The 22,368-nt window shown below is 32.4% G+C and overlaps 4 long non-coding RNA genes across 4 annotated transcripts; all 4 read right to left on the reverse strand.

Annotated features, from left to right (window-relative positions):
- Positions 1 to 1,028: 1,028 nt before the first annotated feature.
- On the reverse strand, positions 1,029 to 1,869 carry LOC123891619. Its single transcript, XR_006803172.1, has 2 exons — positions 1,340 to 1,869; positions 1,029 to 1,236 (listed from the first exon to the last, which is right to left on the reverse strand). It is a non-coding gene; the product is annotated as an uncharacterized LOC123891619 (long non-coding RNA).
- A 4,001-nt stretch (positions 1,870 to 5,870) lies between these two features.
- Positions 5,871 to 8,751, reverse strand: LOC123888847. Its single transcript, XR_006802307.1, has 4 exons — positions 7,802 to 8,751; positions 7,517 to 7,683; positions 7,069 to 7,405; positions 5,871 to 6,134 (listed from the first exon to the last, which is right to left on the reverse strand). It is a non-coding gene; the product is annotated as an uncharacterized LOC123888847 (long non-coding RNA).
- Positions 8,752 to 9,985: 1,234 nt separating this feature from the next.
- On the reverse strand, positions 9,986 to 16,147 carry LOC123888845. Its single transcript, XR_006802304.1, has 2 exons — positions 15,827 to 16,147; positions 9,986 to 14,794 (listed from the first exon to the last, which is right to left on the reverse strand). It is a non-coding gene; the product is annotated as an uncharacterized LOC123888845 (long non-coding RNA).
- A 1,856-nt stretch (positions 16,148 to 18,003) lies between these two features.
- LOC123888844 lies at positions 18,004 to 19,064 on the reverse strand. Its single transcript, XR_006802303.1, has 2 exons — positions 18,927 to 19,064; positions 18,004 to 18,311 (listed from the first exon to the last, which is right to left on the reverse strand). It is a non-coding gene; the product is annotated as an uncharacterized LOC123888844 (long non-coding RNA).
- Positions 19,065 to 22,368: the final 3,304 nt, after the last annotated feature.

Raw genomic sequence — 22,368 nt, forward strand, 5'->3', positions numbered from 1 at the left:
TCATAGCTCTCTGAATATAAGTCGTATGCTAATGATTTTTAATTCAGTGTAAAGAAGGAAGAATTTAATACAAGATTGACACCGGAATTGTTAAATTGCATTAAGGATAGTATGAGAAAATCTACCTACAAGTTTGAGAAAAGTTTCTGCAAAATGTTGTAGAGATACCTATGGTAAATTTATCATAGCTCTCTGAATATAAGTCGTATGCTAATGATTTTTAATCCAGTGTAATGAAGACAAAATTTAATACAAGATTGACACCGGAATTGTTAAAGTTCATTTAGTATAGTATGAGAAAATCTACCTACAAGTTTGAGAAAAGTTTATGCTCTGTTTCTGTACCAGTACCCATTATTTGATCAAACTGAACCAATTGGATAGTTAACCCTAAAAAAAAAATTATATTTGTATTATTGACACCCTAAGCTTTCCAACGAGTGGTCGTTTACTCAAATTGGACATCGTTCAGTATTTCAAATAAATTGTGGAAGTTGAGAGTCTCATGCAGAATTTATGCAGGAAAGCTAGAAAAAAAATTGGAACACCATATTTCGGTTTATATAAACCGAAATTTTTTAGCATGACAAAAAATTTTGGTTCGTATAAACCGAAGTACCCCCAAGGGCAAAAATGGAAATTCAGGGGGTAGAAAAGAAATGAGGGGGGTCGGGAGAGAAAACTTCTTTATCATTTGGTTAAATAAAAAAAAGTTAATCGGATTCGTCATTTGACTTGACTGGCCACTACATGGTGCTTATGGAAGCTTAGAAATAATGTTGTTTTTAATGGAGTCTTACCTGATGCTTCCAAACTTGTAGATAATATTAAAACTTTTTCTTGGCTTTGGTTTAGGGATCGTTTTGGCCGTAAGTCCTCTCTCTCTTTTTCTGAATGGTGTTTAGAACCTATTATAAGTCTTCAAAGCATACTATAAATTACTTTATATTGTAAGGGATTGAGTATCCCTTTGTACTCCTTTATAATATATTGTTTGCTTATAAAAAAAAATATAGAAGAAGAACCTGTAGATAATAATTTTTATGCTTTATTTCATTTCACTTACATCATCTTACAAAAGTACGTGAAATTAAAAAAACTATAAAAAAATTCATTTAATGTCTTATCTCAAAATACAAAAACCATTACGACACCTCGTTCTTATAGGTTTTGAATTCTTGAACGGGTTGGCGGAAACTACTGGACAATCACGATCAGTTTTACATGGAATGTTAGCTGTAATGTAAAAAGAGAAAAAAAAAATATTGTTATAAAATGGAATAAAATATTGTGTTAGAAGGAAAGAAGGAAATTTAAAAAGGAGATAAAGATGGTTAACCATATGAAACTCGCGTTGAAGCAAGAAATAGGAAAAAAATGATGATCATAATATTAACAAACTTGAAAATTTTATCCATGTTTTCCACTTTTTGCATGTATCACATAGAATTTGATTTTATTACTTTTTGATTTATTTATATAGCTGATGTTTTATTTTTTAAAATAATTATTAGACGTCTCTTAAGTACAATAATTTGTTAATTTGTCCCTTTAGCACCTTTACTAAGGAGGTCATCAAATAAAAATTTACAAATCAAAATAATCCATACATAATTTATTTAACAAATTTTCATTATTTTATTATCATTCTCGTGATAGAAAATGGATATTGCATTTTATATGTAGGTCGGAGTTCAAACTCCGAATCTCCCACATAATAACATTAACAAACTTGAAAATTTATCCATGTTTTCCACTTTTTGCATGTATCAAATAGAATTTTATTTTATTACTTTTTGATTTATTTATATAGCTCATGCTATCCTTACATCAAATAAATTGTTTTTAATACTTACAGAGTTATAAAAAAGACATTTAATTTTTTATTTTTTTAATAATATTAAACATCTCTTAAGTACAATAATGTGTTAACTTGCCCCTTTACCACCTTTAGTAAGGAGGTTAAGTAAAAATTTACAAATCAAAATAATTCAATCTTAATTTTTTTAACAAATTTTCATTATTTTATAATTCAATAGTTTTCAATATTTACAGAGTTGTAAAAAAACTTTCAATTTTTTTTATAATTATTAGATGTCTCTTAAGTACAACAACGTGTTAATTTGTCCCTTTAGCACCTCAGTAAGGAGGTCAAGTAAAAATTTACTAATCAACATAATTCATTCTTAATTTTTTAACAAATTTTCATTACTTTATAGCCTTTCATGATAGAAAAGAGATATTGTATTTTATATTAGGGTCGGGGTTTGAACCCGAAATCCCCCTCTCTTTTGTGACAAACCTAAAATCTCTCACTTATTGACCTCGAGAGGTGAATTTCTTGCCATTTGGCTACATGATAAATTAAAAAAAGTGAAAATCACAAAATAAGAATAATATTATTTGTGACACCTTAAGCTAGCCCCATAAATATATAAATGAAGGTGAACGGAGGAAACACAACAAAGTGGAGGGTGAGGGTTGAATAGTGCTGATCGATTTTAAAATCTTTGATTTCTTTCTTTTTTAAAATAACAAAATTAAGTTCTTTATCAGGAGGGAGGGAGAAGGGAGGAGTTGAATTGTGTTGATCGATTTTAAAATGTTTTCTTTCTTAAAATGAATAGAAAAAGAAGTTTAAGTTCCTTTTCAAAATATATATATAACTAAAATCAACATATTGAAGATGAGGATAAACCATAAATAACTTAAATAAAGTGTTCCAGATCATCCGAAAGCCTAACACACATGAAGGCCCATTAAAATGGGATAAGCACAATCACGTGGCACAATGACCACAGAACCAAGGCAATGACTTTTGAAGTTGTGACTCGAAAGCAGATTTTGTTCAGAATTTGGGGGACATGCCTTCACTAAAACGGTAATTAATCTCTCTTTGTTACTCCAAATTTAGTGGGGTTTGATTATGTGGAAAGATAACTCGATTACGGTCATTTCAGTATACGTTTGGTGAATTATTGATCCAAATTGAGTTGTGTGGGAAGCTTTTAAGGTGTGACTCGAAAGCAGAATTTTAGGAGGGCAAAATCCAAAAAATTATAAAACAGGGGGTTAAAAGTCCGCGTTTTAAAATATGAGATAAAATTTCGATTTAATCAAAACAGAGAGAGTAAAACTGCATTTAAGCTAACAAAAAATTATCTTTTTGGACTTTCTTATTTTTATTGGCCCAAAAACCTCACGTAAACTAGATCTTAGGATATGGTAAATCCAGTTCATGGGAACATATTCTTGGAAGTGAAAAAAAATTACTACAATTCAATTTAAATGAGATTAAGAGCATTTAATTAATTTTCCCAAAATTGAGATGACATACTTTATTAATTGCTCAAAATGAAATGTTTGAAAACCCTAGGGACAAATCTTATTATATTGCATAAACTTTTGTGAACATGTGCCAATGGAAATCATCACCGAAAAGAAGAATTCTTCAACATTAGAACGGGGTGTTAAACTAAGGATCTTGCTAATGTCTGGTCTCATGGATTCTTTTATAGATAATTGACATTTATATTTTATGTGTATATATTCAGGGACGGACCCGGGGGTAAGCAAGGGCTCCAACCCCCTCCCGATGCATATATGAGTTGCTAAAGACATTTTACACACTTTTGTTTTAGGTGCTTCTAAATAAATTATTGTGATTTTATATCTTATAATTTTGAGTTAAATATATTTTTTGTCTTTATAAAATTAAGAGTCAATTTTTTGTAAAAATATTTAAAAATAGGGACTATTCTTATCAAACTAGCTACAAGATTTTAGAGGATGTTTTCAGTTAAAATTTAATAAGACTAAACATAAAAACTTGTTATTTTATAAGGACAAAAAATATATTTAACTCTATTATTTATTATTAAAAAAAGAAATTAGGCCCTCCGTGTAAATAATTTCTGGATCCGTCCCTGTATATATTATGCGTAGGCATCTATATTGTTTTTGGTCCCTAAAAATATATCGTCAAAAAAAAATGTCACTTTTGATTTTGATCACCGTAAAATAAAATAAAAAAATTGTTTTCACAAAAAAAGTCCATGAAGTGAATTTTATTTATTTATATCACTGCAAAATCTCAAAACTTTTAAAAGAATTCATGAGGTAAAATATTTCTGACATGTCAAATTTCTAATTATTTGGCGGACGATGACTTTGCTGATCCGGATATTATAATTAACATTTTCATTCAACCTTTTAATTTAAAATTACATTTTCATTTTTAATAAAAAAAAATTAAAAAATAGAATCCTACATTTACGTCTCTCAGCTCTTGTTCCACCGAAATGTCGAATACTACTTCCTCGACGAAGTCTGATCTCAATCCGGCGACCTCCTCGACGTTCAACACGACCTCACCACTCTCAAGAAATTCAACGGCGCTTACTACTGTAACCAAGGTAGTCAGAACCGGACCGGTCATCGAACCGGCGATCTCACTGGTTCAAGGTTCAATTGGTCGGACCGGGTTCAACCGGGGTCGAACCGTTTTTAATTAAATATATAATTTAATTAATATATAAATAAAAATATATGAATAATTGTTCAATATTTCATAATTTCACACATTAAACGATAAAATATCAAAGGTCAAAATAAAATAAAATTTATAATTCAAACCAAATTAAAAATTATATAATAAACTAAGTTCAATAACACAAAATAGCACCATAACATCAATTGACAACATGCATTACACGTGATGGTTTGTCGCAAGGTTGAAGAGGGTGGAGGAGATGTTAAGCGTTTTTACGTGATGACCGATGAGAGAAGAATAAAAAGATGAAAAACAACTTTTCCTATTCCTACGTTGTTTCAGATTTATTTTTTTTTTCTAAAAAAAATAAATTTTGCCCTATTTTTTTTTTATAAAAAAAAATTGCAAAACCGTTCGGACCGGCCGTCCGGTTCAACCCGGTTCGAAACCGGTTCACATTGTTGGTGTTTTGATTGGCTACATTTTGCAAAAGCCAACCAGTCAGATGCTGGACTGAGGTGCTGTAGCATTATAGTACAGCATCCTGATGCTCTGTTTTTCGTGCAGAATTTTTATTTCAAATCTGAGTCAAGATTTGCTTCAATTATATATTCAGGCACGTGCGTCTGGGCAAAACGAGCCTTGCTCAGCAAGTTTTATTGAAGTCGGCTGAAGGAATGTTATTTAAAACAAAAATATAATTATATTATATTTTTTGCGCTTTTTTTTTGTTTGGTAACACATGAATTATATTTCTGGAAATAATTTAGGGTTGGCCGCAATTCCTACAGCTGTATTTGTCTGAAGACCTAGCTTGCCCATCAAGACAATTGAAGACTATAAATATGTGAAGCCTCAAGCTATTCTACTCATGTATTCTAAACCGTGTTGTTTACTAAGTGTGAGTTTTTAAGGTTTAGAGTTTGTGTCTTTTGTCAGCCTTTCTTGTGTCAATTTGATGCAAGTTTAGGACTGTGTTTTGGTTGTTAATTGTAAGCTACTCCTAAACTTTGAAGCACGAAGTTAGCGTGTGTGATTCACTCAAAAGCTTTTAAGCAAGAGTGTGGTCTAGTTTCTAGGAGAGTGTCTCCATCTTGATCGTTATTATTGACAGCAACATGGTACGTGTTGTTAGAGGGAATTTGGGACGGGGTCTCATTATCTAAGAGGTTCTTATGTAGGATTGCACGGGTAGTGTCTAGGTGATAAGTCAAGTACCGGGTGTTGGTCGAGGGCTTTGAACTAGAGCTATTATAGTGGATTCATTCCTGGATTGGTATCCCCCAGAGTAGGTGACGTTGCACTGAACTGGGTTAACAAACGATCTGTGTTATTTATTATTCTGTCGTTTATTGCTTTATTTTATTCAGCGCCTATAACACCCCATGTCAATTTATCTAGAATATCGACAAGAGTGAACATAACTGAATCGGGAAACATTAATCATCATTACATAAAGATCAAATACATGAATAGGATTACAATAATCCACTAAATAAATACATGATTAAGCTAACTACTGAACTCAAATAAACTGAATCTTATATAATAATAAGATTAACATGATGTCAGCTCCCTAACGTAATCCGCGTATTTGAATCTTCATGTTAGCAAACCAAGATATCTCGATCAACCTGCTTATCTGAAATCAAATAAGTGGGGATGAGAACAGTCACTTCGTCTCAGTGGATTCCTACTACCCAGTTACTATTGGTGTTTACACCGGGGCAACTCGTGAACTAATATAGTCCTCTAATCCTGATAGTCAGTCCATAACATAATTTTATAACGTAATTCATAACATAACATAATATCATAAAGGTGTATCACAAATTATTATCTTGTTGGTTTTATTCATAACAAAGACACTCTGAGGTGAGCCGGTCTCAGAGGCCTGACATATCCGTCTGCGATAATAATATACATCGGCACGGCTGAAGCTCACAATCATAACATAATTGGATTCTACTGAATCCCATAACGTGGTACAAAAGTAACCACCATGATTGACTGACTTTCCTAACTTAACTTGATAATCCTGATTGTCATCCTGCCCATGAATTCCCTTCCAAGGTATTTCTAAACTGTCCTGATTCCTGATACGTAATTTCCTGAAGTGTGTTTGACGCTATAAACATAGTATATCAGTATATTGTCTATGGAAAAGTTCCAGAATGAATAAGGGTTTAAAACGAGTGGCTAAGCTTGAAAAGTAGTAAGTATGCAGTGTACTATCATGCTATGCTCGCCTAGCGAAGTTAATTCTCGCTTAGCGAATACACCAGTTCTATACTCTATTTTGCATTTTCTATATAAATTCATTAAATTGCCACCTACAAACCATATTCATCCGGTCATAGTCATTAACCAATATCCATCATTTATAGTAGAGGTGGACTTGGGGATTTAATCCACCTCACACACATTGTAGTCCTAAAATCCTTAATGTTATCATGCATCATAATTTTGGGGAATATCTTAACTTACTTTCTAAACTAATGTTGTCATACATATTCTTTATTTGGGGAAACTATGGTACTAAACTAACTAGAGTTTAAGGCTCTAAGGGAACCCACCTGAGTTGACGCTTGAAGAATACCACCGACATTTCCAGCCAAAGTACTTTAAACCCGCATCCTAATTTTTCTGCATAATCTCCATATCAGACCTTTAACTTCAAACTGGTCTCCAGACCTCAATATTCATCGAAATTCTACGAAATTGGCATCTAGACGACGAGAATTTCGTCAGCTTTCCATACATGTAAACACCATTCGAAACAGAGTTACGGTTTGAAAGGTATCACCCAATTACTGAGAGTATGTCCATACGAAAATTATGCAGAATATTTTCCTTACCTTCACAACTTCCACTTTTCCTTCAAAGCCAAGCTCCAAACATTTAATCAAGTCTCTTACCCCAAACATATCACATACAATTACCAAAGGTGTGATTAGTAGAATTTCTAACACTAAAGGAATGGAACATTTCTAAAGACAAGGATAAGAGCTTGAGTTTTCTTACCTTTGACCAAGAGTGGGGTTGATAGTGAGAGAATCAACAACATGCAGCAGCAAGACTGCTCTGCAACAACAACCACAATGCAGCTTCTGCTGCCACCAACTTCAAGTCCTTTAATCTTTGATTTCTCACCTTCTACTCAAACACCCATGACCTTTTCTTCACAAATTCTTACATAAAAGTACCAAAATGGAACTAATTAAATCCTATAAATCCTCTTTAACACCAAATGGAATGAACTTGTTAGAACAAGGAATTTGAAGAGGGAAGTTTAACTCTATTACTTACCCTTCCTGTAAGATGCTTTCAGATTGGTGATTTGCTCCAGGATTTGTACATGCAATTGGATGAATTGGTGTTTTCTAGAGAATAAGGGTTTTTCTAACAATGAAGATGGAGGAGGAGGTTGAAGGATAAATTCATTCTTTTGAGTTAAAAGGGTACACTGAAGCTTATGGAGTAACATGCAGCTCTTGATTCATAAGAATTTTGAAAAAGTAAAATTTGAGCTCTCATGGAGGTAGAGAGAGAAGGAGTGTCAGGCCAGGAAGAGAAAGGAAGAGGTCTTACTTTTTAGTCTCTTTCACTACTAATAGTCATATTTATAAGGATCACATGTGCACTTAATTGCAAGGATACCATTTCCAAGTTTCTCATATTTACTAACCTTCCATATCTCACTTAATCCATATATTGCATCACCTCATTTTATGCAATAACCCATTTAATCTTACTACTTTATTGAGTCATGGCTTGGGTTGTTACGGCGCCTGTCTTGCTGCAACATATGTTATAGCATCTTGTGCAGCATTGTGTTCACTGCGTGCCAGATTTCACACATGTTTTTTTCCGGTTGGTTTTCTATCCAGTTTTTTATCATAATCAAGCCGGTTTCATGACCGGTTCACGGTCCGATCAGCCGGTCCAGTCCGGTTCTGACAACCTTGATTGTAACCTCTTCGATTCACGTGTCGATAAAACTACTTGGCCTTATGGTTCTCGTGTTTGGAGTAAAAAGGAATGGGTCTTACCTGAGAACAATGATGATGATAATATTGTTAGTGGTCTTGAAAGTAATTCTAACCTTTTTTGGGCTAAACGTTTTCTAGGCATGAATGATTTGTGGGTTAAACATTGTGGTATATTAGTCATACTGGTTTGATAAGTTGAGATGTCCGAAATTTGTAGTATACTCCACAAATCTTACATAAATTTAAAATAAATTTAAGGGTTTCACAAGATTATTTTGACAAAAAAGATCTTGAAAATTTTAAAAGATTTTGCGAGATTGTATTGATTTTGTGAGATTTCCGATGACTATTTTAAAAGACTTTTTACAATCAAGATTTTTAACACAAGAATTTGTGAGATTTATAACACAGACTTTTAAGATTTCAAAATACTTTAATGATTCAATAAATTCGATACAAATTTATTCTAAAATAATAATGAATCAATCAAAATAATCAATGAAAATGAATCAAGTTTGTCACTCAAGTGACGGAAATCTCTCTTTTTCTCTCATCTCCTAAGTTGTAACCCTAACCGTCACCTTTTTTCTTCTTCTTAGTTTATCAAAGAGGGGTGATTTCAGGTCAAATCTTGACCTAAAATCACCCCTCCAAATTGTTTTTCTTTCTCGTTATTAAATAAGTGTGATTTTTCACATATTTGTTTGGTTTTGTGTTATTTGTTATCCCGTCCTTGTGCGGTGTATTCTGTTGTGCCGTCTCTGTGCAGTGTATTTTGTTTTCCCGTCTTTGTGCGGTGTTCATTTGTTTCAGGTTGAAGGATTAGATCCGATCAAGTACAAATCTATCCAATGTCAATTTTTGTGTCATCAACGTTACAGATCTGGGGGCATGGACATTCCAGACACTTCAATATAGTCATATATGTAGGCTGATAGAGATTTAGCAAGTGTACTAAATAGTCGTCAAGTAATAAAATTTATAAAGTTCGTATCTGCAGGGATTGTTTCAATCTCGACAAAACAATTAAATTAATTTAGGATTAATAATTAAAATGCAAAGGGGGGAGTTTAACTTGGTTTGAATTTTTATCATAAACTTAGAAATAACTTGGGATTCAAATCAATGGAAGAAAGGTGATTGATCCTTTTGGTTCATCTAATTACTACTTCTCTTGGTAATTTCATGTATGATTACAAATTTACTCAATTTAGTTTCACGATTAGATTAAATCAAAAATGATTATGCCCAATGTCTTGGTAACATAATCCTCTCCCTTGATCATCGATTCCTAATGTCTTAGGTAATCTATGATCAATTGAGGATTACAAACTTTAATCTATAAAATCTCAATTAACAATCCGAAATGTCTTAAGTGAAAGTTAATCGATCAATTATTCCTAGATCGATGATTCATTCCTATCGTCATAGTAAAATAAATCATTGAATTCATCATATAAGTAGCTAATTCATATAAAGCATTAAGCATAAGGAATAATAAAAAAAAACTAACTTCGTAATTCATATATCAATTCAAATGAGAATCACATCGTTCAAGAGAAATAGAAATCAAAATCCCCTAAGGACCAATCATGGAAATTTAGCTGGACATAATATTTAAAGAAACAAGCATGATGAAAAGGAATAAACCCAAGATGGATTGCTTTGCTCTTCACGTTGCCTTCCTTTGCTTCTTCAATTTCTCTTCCGTTTCCGTCCTTGCTGTATGTGATGTGCTTCAATCCTTTCCTCGTCCTGTAGTGCGTGTGGAATCCCTGGTTTCTTCTTCTATAATGCGTGATCCGCTTTGCTGCGTGTTCCCCTTTCTCTCGTTGCGCAGCTTTTCCTATATGCAATAGGCAATGGATCCTCCTGTATCTTCTTGGGCCACTTTAACATAAGACCATGTTGCATTTTCTTGGGCATTCATTGGTTTGTTTTCTATTCACACCAACCCATTACACTAAAACACCTATTAATAATATTTGTTCTCAAGCATAAATGTGTTTAGTTGAACCAAGAAAATAAAAACTACACAAAATATTATTTTAATAGAGAAAAACATCTAATTGACACAATAAACCAAAAATTGCAATTTATTTAAAATGACTCTAAATTAAACATTAAACTAATAAAATGATATTAAAAACTTAATTAAAAAGACTCTAAAAATAGCGACGGATGAAGACTCATCACAACCCCAAACTTAATCTGTTGCTTGTCCTCAAGGAACAATGCTTTCAAAAGAGTGCAACTCAACCTCAAACACCCAACCAAACATTCATGTTAATCTATCTCCGTAATCAATAAGAACAAAACATGTCATTTTACAAAAATTATCATGCTCAAGGTCACTTTCATCTACTAACAACCAATCGGAAATTCAAAACAATTCATCCAACATTCATCCATCAAGCTCAATTCTCTCTTCACACAATCTCACCAAAATTCTCTCAAGTGTTTACGGACATACACTCAATCAACACAATCTACACCTTTCTACCATAGGCTTGCAAGGACTCTAAAAATCGATCGACATACAATGAATATGCACCTTTCGAGGACTTTTCGGGTTATAGCGTGGCTTAGGTTTATTGAAGGGTAGATATTTTTGGGAAACTAGGTAGAAAAACTTGAAGCTTATAAGATCACATATTTCAAACAAAAGTGGACAAATCAATTGATCTCCCAAAAATCATCACATTCATACTAGAGAACTTAGTTTTCACAAATTTTTTTTTTCTCATGCAAATGAATTCACAATGTGTGAACTCATTCCATGCTCACATTTTTTTTCACAAAGAAGTCCCTCGACAATTTTTTTTTATTCATTTTTTTTCCAAACATGGTGTTATGCATTTTGCATTCTCTTTATTTATTTATTTATTTTTCATTTCTTTCACCATTTCCTTTCTTTTCATGAGGGACATTCTCTTCATTTTTTTTTTTTCACAAACTTTTTCAAAATATTTTTCTTTTAGTTCTCTAGTACCCCACCCCAAACTTAATAGGTTGCAAATCCCAAGAGCAACCCCAAACTTAATGATGAGCATTGTGCTCAAATCACAAGTTAGGTGATCAACTTCAAGAAAATCTTTTTTTTTTTTTGTAAAAATTATGTGGTTTTCAAAAAGAAGCAAGATCAAAACATTTTTCATTCAATAAGGCTCAAAGGGGCTAGCAAGGGATTATAATATTCAAGGGTAGGCTACAAATGCTCAAGCTCACAAAAACGTGCCTCGGTGCATTATTCATCGCAATCAATCAATCAAGAGAATTCAAGCAAGTTCTCGAGAATAGGAGAGACGTTGAACTCACATAGTCAAGAAAGAAATTCAAGTGTTTAGGCTCAAGACCTCACAGTTAGGATAACAGAGAAGAATTAGAGCCATTAGGAATCATGCTAAACAAACAAAAATCATTTCCTCAAAAATCATCAGCAAACTAATATAACCAAAGAGCAATCGATATGTAAGTTGACAGTTACTACTTAGATGGAGAACAAACTAACAAGCACATTCTAGTTAAATGCTCAAAATCAAGTAACACATAAAATATTAACTCAAACAGATAAGGATAGAGTAGTGACAAATTCATTCAACAATGGTTTTTATTACTTAATAAAATGCAGAAATTAAAAGAAAATTAAAGACCGAGTTACCTATCATGGGTTGCCTCCCAAGAAGCGCTTTTTTAACGTCATTAGCTTGACACCTCAACCACTGTTAGGGAGGCCTAAATGAGAGAAAGAACACATCATCCTTCTTTTTCCGCTTATTAGTTAAGAATTCCACGAACTTAGCATAGAGAAGCAACTGTTCCCATCTTCCAACAACTAAGCTCTTTGAATTTGCACTTTCCCACCTTAGAGAAGAATGAAAATTTTTATGCAACTGATTTCTCTCTTTAAATTCCATTGGTTGAGACTCAAATGCCACGTAGAGATCAACATGATTCACTCTTCTCATGCCATTCTTCTTGTTTTTCAATTTTTCTTCTTCTCCAATAGCATGATGTTTAATCTCCATCTCAACCAACTTCTCACACTCATTTGCTTTTTCAACAAGATTACCACACTCAACTTCAAATCCGTCAAATGAACCTTGATTTGACCTCAAAAATTCATCCAAAATCTTTTTGAGTTCAAAGTTGTAATCAATGTTGATCACTTCGCGCTCTTTTTCTTTCAAACAATACTCCTCACAATAGTCATTGTGATGATTCGCTCCACAAAAATCACTTCTCGCCTTCAATCTCGAAATCTTTGCATCCAACCTCTCTTGCTCATAAGATAGTAAACATAGTTGATAACAAATGATAGCTATTTCTTCGGAGTCAGCCAATCTATTATCAATCCATTTCATTGCTACAAAACTTAGAGAAAGTTTTTAGTAGCAAAATAAACTAAAGAAGACATAAAGAGAAAATTGCATATATACAAAAATAAAATGAAAATAACAGGAAAAAAAATCCTAAGTAAAATAAATTGGCATGTCAAAATTAATCAACAATCCCCGGCAACGGCGCCAAAAACTTGATAGAGATTTAGCAAGTGTACTAAATAGTCGTCAAGTAATAAAATTTATAAAGTTCGTATCCGCAGGGATTGTTTCAATCTCGACAAAACAATTAAATTAATTTAGGATTAATAATTAAAATGCAAAGGGGGGGAGTTTAACTTGGTTTGAATTTTTATCATAAACTTAGAAATAACTTGGGATTCAAATCAATGGAAGAAAGGTGATTGATCCTTTTGGTTCATCTAATTACTACTTCTCTTGGTAATTTCATGTATGATTACAAATTTACTCAATTTAGTTTCACGATTAGATTAAATCAAAAATGATTATGCCCAATGTCTTGGTAACATAATCCTCTCCCTTGATCATCGATTCCTAATGTCTTAGGTAATCTATGATCAATTGAGGATTACAAACTTTAATCTATAAAATCTCAATTAACAATCCGAAATGTCTTAAGTGAAAGTTAATCGATCAATTATTCCTAGATTGATGATTCATTCCTATCGTCATAGTAAAATAAATCATTGAATTCATCATATAAGTAGCTAATTCATATAAAGCATTAAGCATAAGGAATAATAAAAAAAAACTAACTTCGTAATTCATATATCAATTCAAATGAGAATCACATCGTTCAAGAGAAATAGAAATCAAAATCCCCTAAGGACCAATCATGGAAATTTAGCTGGACATAATATTTAAAGAAACAAGCATGATGAAAAGGAATAAACCCAAGATGGATTGCTTTGCTCTTCACGTTGCCTTCCTTTGCTTCTTCAATTTCTCTTCCGTTTCCGTCCTTGCTGTATGTGATGTGCTTCAATCCTTTCCTCGTCCTGTAGTGCGTGTGGAATCCCTGGTTTCTTCTTCTATAATGCGTGATCCGCTTTGCTGCGTGTTCCCCTTTCTCTCGTTGCGCAGCTTTTCCTATATGCAATAGGCAATGGATCCTCCTGTATCTTCTTGGGCCACTTTAACATAAGACCATGTTGCATTTTCTTGGGCATTCATTGGTTTGTTTTCTATTCACACCAACCCATTACACTAAAACACCTATTAATAATATTTGTTCTCAAGCATAAATGTGTTTAGTTGAACCAAGAAAATAAAAACTACACAAAATATTATTTTAATAGAGAAAAACATCTAATTGACACAATAAACCAAAAATTGCAATTTATTTAAAATGACTCTAAATTAAACATTAAACTAATAAAATGATATTAAAAACTTAATTAAAAAGACTCTAAAAATAGCGACGGATGAAGACTCATCATAGGCTTATGTAATTTGCCGTTTTAAGAACGGGATTTAAGATCTATAGAGCACCTACACTCATAACGTGCACCGGCTTCTGTTTATTCCCTGCCTCACTTAATAGGAATCCTCCAAGTGGATCTATTTCATTAAATTTCATACATATTAGTAAATTAAATAGGAAAAATGATGCAGTAAAACATGCTCCCTTCAACTGATTCAGTAAATACCAGACTAGTCCAAACTAATACAGCCAAGAATAATATAACCAATATAACCCAAGAAAAGGATTCTCGCAGATATCTACACAATATAACCAAAAATTCAAGGGTAAACTACAAAAGTCTTAAAGGGCAGAAAAATATCAAAGAAAATCACATAAGAAAGTCATCAATGAAAATGCCAAATCGACAAATCAGGGAGTTTACTTCACTTACAATGGAGCCAACTCTTAAATCATGCATCACAGTATGGAGCCAACTCTTCTCAGGTTCAACGTCGCAGCTCCTTTAGTACTCTTATCCCCAATCCTGAAATCAATAGCAACCACAATCATTAATAGATTGAACCAGAAGACAAAAAAAGTAAAGAAAAAACATAATTAAAATCAAAATTGAATGAATTACACAAGTTATTGATGCATCACTTTTAACCTGTCCATTACACCATTTCTTCTTCAATTTATCCAAAAGCAAGATAACACAAACTCATATGTGTTCACTGAATCTTAAAAACTTTTAAAACTCTATAAACTCTTAACTTATTCAAAAGTGAACTAGTAGCTATAACAATATCAAGAGAGCCTTCTCACCTATAAATGCATTTAACTAGTAGCTATAACATTAATGACACCCTATGTAAAGAAGAATATAAATAGGCACTGCAGAAGATGAAAACTTAAGCATTAAATCCTGTATTGACCATAAACCTAAGATAATGAATTTCAGCAAGTTAGTGTACTTTTAAATCATCAATATTGGGGGGAAATTGCAAAAACGGCACCATTGCAACAAAATCATCTACATAGGATGCAATGTTGGTGTCAAAAGGGTCAAACAAAACTAGTAAGAAAGCGAGTTTTTGACCTGTTATTTTTCCATTGGAATTACAGACAGACAGACACCTGATTGATACACACAACGAATTGATCAGATCATGAAAATTTTATTAATTTCTCTATAGTCCATGTCTAAAAATACTTTAACTCTTGGTAAGTCAACTCTTTCAAATGCACAGAAGTATAGAACAAACATAAACCTTAGAATATGTTCCGAGTTTGGGGGTTGTTTATAAATTACCGTTAATCCCGATTTCCAAACAATGCTAGACTTTTTGGTATACTAGAACAAAATCTTAGAGAAAATCAATCTAAGATTTTTTTAAAATCAACAAAAATTTATTAAGCATTCTCCATAACAAGAGAAGAAGCAAAAGAACAAAACAAAAATTCATTAGAATTTCATCAGGGAATCACTATGGAAGTGCTACCAAGAACCACCTTACCTACCAGGTCTCAAACAAAAATAATCAATCTAAGATGAAACTGAGAGAGGAGTACTCACCCATAGTGGAGAAATGCCGCATCGGATGAGAGGGACGTAGGGGTTCTTTGAAGTGGTTCAAAGTTCAGATCGATGACGGTAGACTTGATCTGAAGATGGTGGAGCGGCCGAGAGACGAACCACCATGTTCCAGCGGCGGTGCTGACCTCCGACAGTAGATGAGAGGGAGGCGGTGATTGTTGTTGGCGGAGAAAGATCGAAGCATCAAAGGAAGATTGGATTTGAACCTGAGAAAAAAATTAAAGAAAAAAAGAGAAGCAAATATAGGATCTAATGTGAGAGAAATTAAGAAGGGTATTATGGTAAAGGACACACTTGCCTTGACACACTTTCTGTAAAGGATGAAGGGTGTTACCGTAAAAGAGCACAAATGATCTTCTGTCCACTAAAAAACAAAAATAGCCATGTGTCAGTTTTCTATTGGTTTAATTATGCTGTACCGATGCAGTTTTAAAATTTAGCTGCACCAAAGTGCTCACCTTTATAATTTTGCACTAGTGGCAGACCAAAAAATTTGGTTGAGAGGTTCCATTCATAACTTATGAGTATCGAGAAAATTTGGTTGAGAGAGGAGAATCCACATTGTATATCCCACAGGTTTCTCAATAGAGATGACAATGGAGACTTTGTATCAATATTATGATAACCGAAAAAGAATTACATTATCAATGTATAAATTTGTTTACGGTAAGTTTTTTAATCTCTTATAATAAATAAATAGAATAATAATATAAAAAAATTTACCTTTTGAGTGAAGGTTTATGAAAATACTTAGTGCCGCCAAATAAGGTAGTAGCAAGAACCCAATAAAGTTGCAACCTTTTAGTTTCCAATTTGTGCTTTGAAAGTTGCAAAGGAGAGCTCATTGGGATGATATTTTCTCTCCGGGCCCCATGTATCTTTTATACCTCTAATATTCTAATTTTGCCCTTGATAAAAACTTCGGTTCGCAGAAACCGAAGTTTTTTCTAGTTCAAATTCAGGGAAATTTCGGTTAACAGAAACCGAATATTGTTTTCAAGGCAAAAAAAATTCGATTCGTAGAAACCGAAATTTTTATTGAAGGGCAAAAAAGTAAAATCCTGAGGGTGAAAAAGAACCATGGGGGGCCTAAAGAGAAAATATCCATTGGGATACGGTTTGTAGGATATGCATTAATTAAAATGAAGTGAATTTGTAATTATAAATAGTTATATTGCATAATTAAATGCTTTATTAATTTTTTCAATGATACATTTTTAAACCACTATATTTATGACATGTAGGATGGGCTGGTGACCCAATTTTATGAAATGGGTAGTCAAGTTCCCACCATAACATGAACCTTTAAAATCATTAGTTTCATCTGTTCTTGTTTCATATTTGTAATATACTCTCAAAATCTTACATCAAATTTAAAACAAATTAAAATCATACATCATATTTTTCATTAAAAATATAAATTTAAGACAATTTGAAATTTTAAGCATTAAATTATTTTTTTAAAATTTTACTTAAAAAAATTTCCCGGACAACTTCAATGCACACCGGTACTAGTAGTATTATGCTCATTTTATATCACTTGTAGTTATTCTAATGATAAATGCGAATATAGAATAATAAATGATTAATTTACTTAAGTATATATTACATTTTAGATTCATTGAATAATGGATGTATTTGGACTATATTATAGTCCAGATACATCCATTATTCAATGAATCTAAAAAACACATTTTTTTTTTTATATTTGTGTTTGGAAGGAGTATATTAAACACGCATTAGCCTATAGCACAAGAAAAATTAAGGTTTTTATTTTTATATATTTTACAAAGAACAATTAAGGTTAATTCATAGAGTTATAAATAAATCTAATAAATTGAAGATGATACATCACCAGTAAAACATTAATTAAAACTTGCACAATTATTGCAGTAAATTATTATAATTTTCCATGAATTTTAATTTTTCATATCTTTTAAAAGGAAACAAAGTATTTGAGGATGTTGATAAAAATAAAAGGAAGGGGAAATTTTAATTGAAATGTGAGAAAAACAAATGTATCAATATTATGACATAAATATAAAACCATAGACTCAAAACTAACATAATTAAAAACTAATTTTTAATTTAATTACTAGAAAAAAAATTGGATATGCTTGAATGAAAGACCATGATGATATCTCAAAATTAAGATATAGAAGAAGAAACCATATATAATATTTTTTATGCTTTATTTAATTTCATTTGCATCATCTTACAAGGTACCTGAAATTAAAAAATTATAAAAAAAAAATCATTTAATGGATGATCACAATAACTAAACAAGAATTCATGGAGTAGTGAATTTGTGGATTCTTTTGGGGTCTAACAATCCTATAATCTTTGGAGCTTTATGATTGTCAGTGACAAAAACCTTTACGACATTTCATTCTTATAGGTTTTGGACTAACATGGTTGACGGAAAGTACCGGACAATCACGATCAGTTTTACATGGAATGTTAGCTGTAATGTAAAAAGAGAAAAAACAATATTGTTATAAAATGGAATAAAATATTGTGTTAGAAGTAAAGAAGAAAATTTAAAAAGGAGACAGATCCAGAAATTTTAGTTTGTGGGGGCAAGATTATATGTGATAAATATATTTTTTTTTAATTCGTATGTGATATATATAAGATAATTAGATGTACTAAGTTTTGGACTTCGGTCCCTACATATTACATGCAATGTTTCTACCAACTGAATTATACTCATAGTGACAAAAAAAAAAAAAAAGAAGATATTTTAGTATATTCTATTATTATATCTCTTATTAATACTACAATTTTGCTTTAGAATATAAAAAATCAACATTAAATATATCAAAACATGAATTTGTCATAAATTTTAATAATAGTCGTACATAAATTTTACCCATTAACTATCCTACTAATTGTTCATAACTGTGTATTTGTGAAAAGTGTTGAAGGATAGAAAATGAAATCTTTCTTTCATGTATAATTGCTATCAAGTGGGGGCAAAACACTATTTTACATAGCAACATAAACTAAATATAACATACTAATCAAAACACAAGTAAGCATATAGTGGGGGCAGCTGCCCCCAATTGCATAGCCTTACATCCGTGTGAAATTTGTGTTGAAGCAAGAAATATGGATAAAATGATGATCATAACATTAACAAACTTGAAAATTTTATCCATGTTTTCCACTTTTTGCATGTATCAAATAGAATTTTATTTTATTACTTTTGATTTATTTATATAGCTGATGTTTTATTTTTTAAAATAATTATTAGACGTCTCTTAAGTACAATAATTTGTTAATTTGTCCCTTTAACACCTTTAATAAGGAGGTCATCAAATAAAAATTTGCAAATCAAAATAATCCATTCATAATTTATTTAACAAATTTTCATTATTTTATAATCATTCTCGTGATAGAAAAGGGATATTGCATTTTATATATAGGTCGGAGTTCAAACTCCGAATCTCCCACATATTAACCTCAAGAGGTGAATTTATAGCAATTAGATTACATGACAAATTAAAATCTTAAAGATAGATTTTTAAATGTTTTCTTTTGAGAAGATTACCGAGTTGTGGTCAAGGGTGTCAACAAACAATTAAGATAGATTTACATGTTGTAATATTGTATCCTATCCTATTTACTGGATTATAATTCTTCAGCTGTATATTGTTCACATGCATGATTGTATTTACTAATAAAAAAAAAAAATCAACACATTTTAGCTCAACTGATAAAAATATCAAAATTGCTAGCATCAAATGTCATGATTGAGGTTTTCAAACTCAGATCACTCCACTTTGTGTGTGTGAGTTTTCAATAACTTTGTCATTTCATCAATAAAAAAAAATACAAATAACAATCCTTCATAAATTATTCCCACAAGAATTCATAGCAAAATACTCCATTCAGTCACATTTATAGGCAAAAAAAAAAATACTTGCGCAGTGTTTAAGAAATTTAGTTAAGTGTAATTAATTTTTTTGATTTAATATAAAACATGAATAAATGTACTATATTGCCCTTTATAAATAGGGAAAAGCTAAAATGTGCCCTAAAGGCACATGTTAGTTTTTTTTTTTTGATAAGTAAAATTTGAATTATAAGGAGTACATGGGGTACTCAACCCTTACAATTCAAGAATAATCACATTAAATACAATCAAAGCAAGCTAATGGATTATTGCACCATTATGAGAAAATAACATTAACATCACTACCTCGGCCTATGAACCAAAACCAAGAAATATAAATAATTTGGTCCACTAAAGTAGCTATATTAACATGTTCACCTTTAAATAATATATTATTGCGCACACGCCATATGCTCCATGTCGTCGCTAACCAAATAACATGTCGGAATCCTTTGCTAAGTTTACCTCTTGCAATGTCTCCAAACAAAATAAAATGTTGAGGGATATCTTCAAAAGATAAGCAGTTTCTGTCCATCCACCTAAATATGTTATGCCACACTTGTTGAGTCACTTGACAATTGAAAAAAATATGTTGAGAATCCTCCACCTCCCTAAATCAGAAAATACAACATCTCTCATAATTATTGGTGATAATACCTCTATTGAAGAGAGTCTCCCTTGTTGGTAATTTATCTAATAACAACCTCCAACCAAAAATGCTAACTTTCGTCGGAACATTATTATTCCAAAGATCCTTCAAAGCTGACAATGTTTTTGGCTCAATTTCCACCAAGTTAACTCTCTTCAGCAGAACCGCATAAGCGGATTGAACTGAAAAAATACCCGCCGTGTTCGGGATCCACCGGCGTCTATCAGCAATGTTCCTGCAAGGCTGCACCTGTTCCAATAGTAAAAATAATTCTGCAGCTGCTACAGTTTCTGTTTCGGTAAGCAGGTCTGTCCAATCAAGCTTCCACGACCAAATATTATTATCCCATGTCCCCATGGTCGAAATAGTGGCATTTTGATGAACTGTTTTTACGAACAAAGCGGGATACAAGTCACAAAAAGGCTCCATTCCAATCCATCTCTCATTCCAAAAACTTATGTCTTTCCCATCTCCGAGTACGATACTAACATTATTACCAAACCAATTACCTTCCCCCCCGCCACCCAATTTCTAAATGTCTCGCCACCAAATTGAAGAATGTTTAAGCCCCTCCGTCCCTTTTCCATGCAAAAGATTTGCAGTGAAAGATCCATATCTAAAATTCAAAAGTTCTTTCCATGGCGTTATCATTTCCTCCAAGCATCTCCACTTCCACTTGCATAAAAGTGAGGAATTAAAGAGCCCCAGATTTTTTATACCCAATCCTCCTTTGTCCTTTGGTTGACAAATGCGGTCCCAACTCACCCAACACACTTTTTTATTATCCGTTCCACCGCCCCACAAAAAATTTCTGTGGATACTAATCAACTCATTTATCACACAAACCGGTGCCTTGTAGAAAGAAAAAAAATAAAGAGGTAGACTTGAAAGAACAGAATTAATGAGAGTAACCCTACCTCCTATAGAAAGGTTACGACCGTTCCAAACACAAAGTCTTTTTTTCATGGATTCTAAAATAGGTAACCAAGTGGCTCTTCTTCTAGGATTAGCTCCTACCGGAATACCAAGAAAACGAAAAGGAATAGACTCCACTTCACAATGCAAGAAGGAAGAAGAAGCTCGTAAAAACTGGTCCTCAAGATTAATTCCGTAAAGCTTACTCTTGTAAAAATTAACTTTCAAACCAGACACAATCTCAAAACTCCGCAAAACAGTTTTTATAGTCCAAAGATTATCCCAATTACCTTCTCCCACAAAAATAGTATCATCAGCAAATTGGAGAGTATGGAAAGAAATATTGTTACTAACCTTGTAACCATGAAAAAGGCTTCTGTCCACTGCACTATGCATAAGGCCGGTGAGACCTTCAGCTACAATCAAGAAAAGAAAAGGAGAGAGTGGATCTCCTTGCCTCAAACCTTTACCAACATTGAAATCATCCGTTGTGCTACCGTTTACCAAAACAGACATGGAACTTTGGAACACACAAGCACGAATCCAACGACGCCATCCTTCAGCGAAGCCCATTCGAGTCAACATATATTCTAAAAAATTCCAATTCACCGTATCGTAAGCCCTTTCAAAATCTACCTTAAACATCAAGCATTTATCTTTCCTTCTTTTTGCTAAATCTATCAATTCATTAACAACTAATACTCCATCCAGAATATGCCTGTTGGGTAAAAAAGCAGATTGAACATCCGATATTAATTTGCCCATTAGAGCACCAACATCGGTTGAATTTTCACCGTGTTTTAACTGAAACAAACGTGTGTTGTCAGGACAAGACCGATAATTTGTTGCATTCCCTTGTTCCTAATATAAAGAGCGTGGTTCTGTTCATATACGTTGCTTATTGGCCACGTGGACTATGCATGATGGATTATTTCGCAAGTGAACGAATTACCACGTAGTAATAAAAATATCGATCCACAGGGATTGTGTGATTAAACTAGTCGAATAGTGCTCATAGACATTATGCAGAAAATACACATAAATTGGGGGTATGTTGAG

Source organism: Trifolium pratense, linkage group LG6 (assembly GCF_020283565.1).
Source record: "Trifolium pratense cultivar HEN17-A07 linkage group LG6, ARS_RC_1.1, whole genome shotgun sequence".
Classification (NCBI taxonomy): Eukaryota; Viridiplantae; Streptophyta; class Magnoliopsida; order Fabales; family Fabaceae; genus Trifolium; species Trifolium pratense.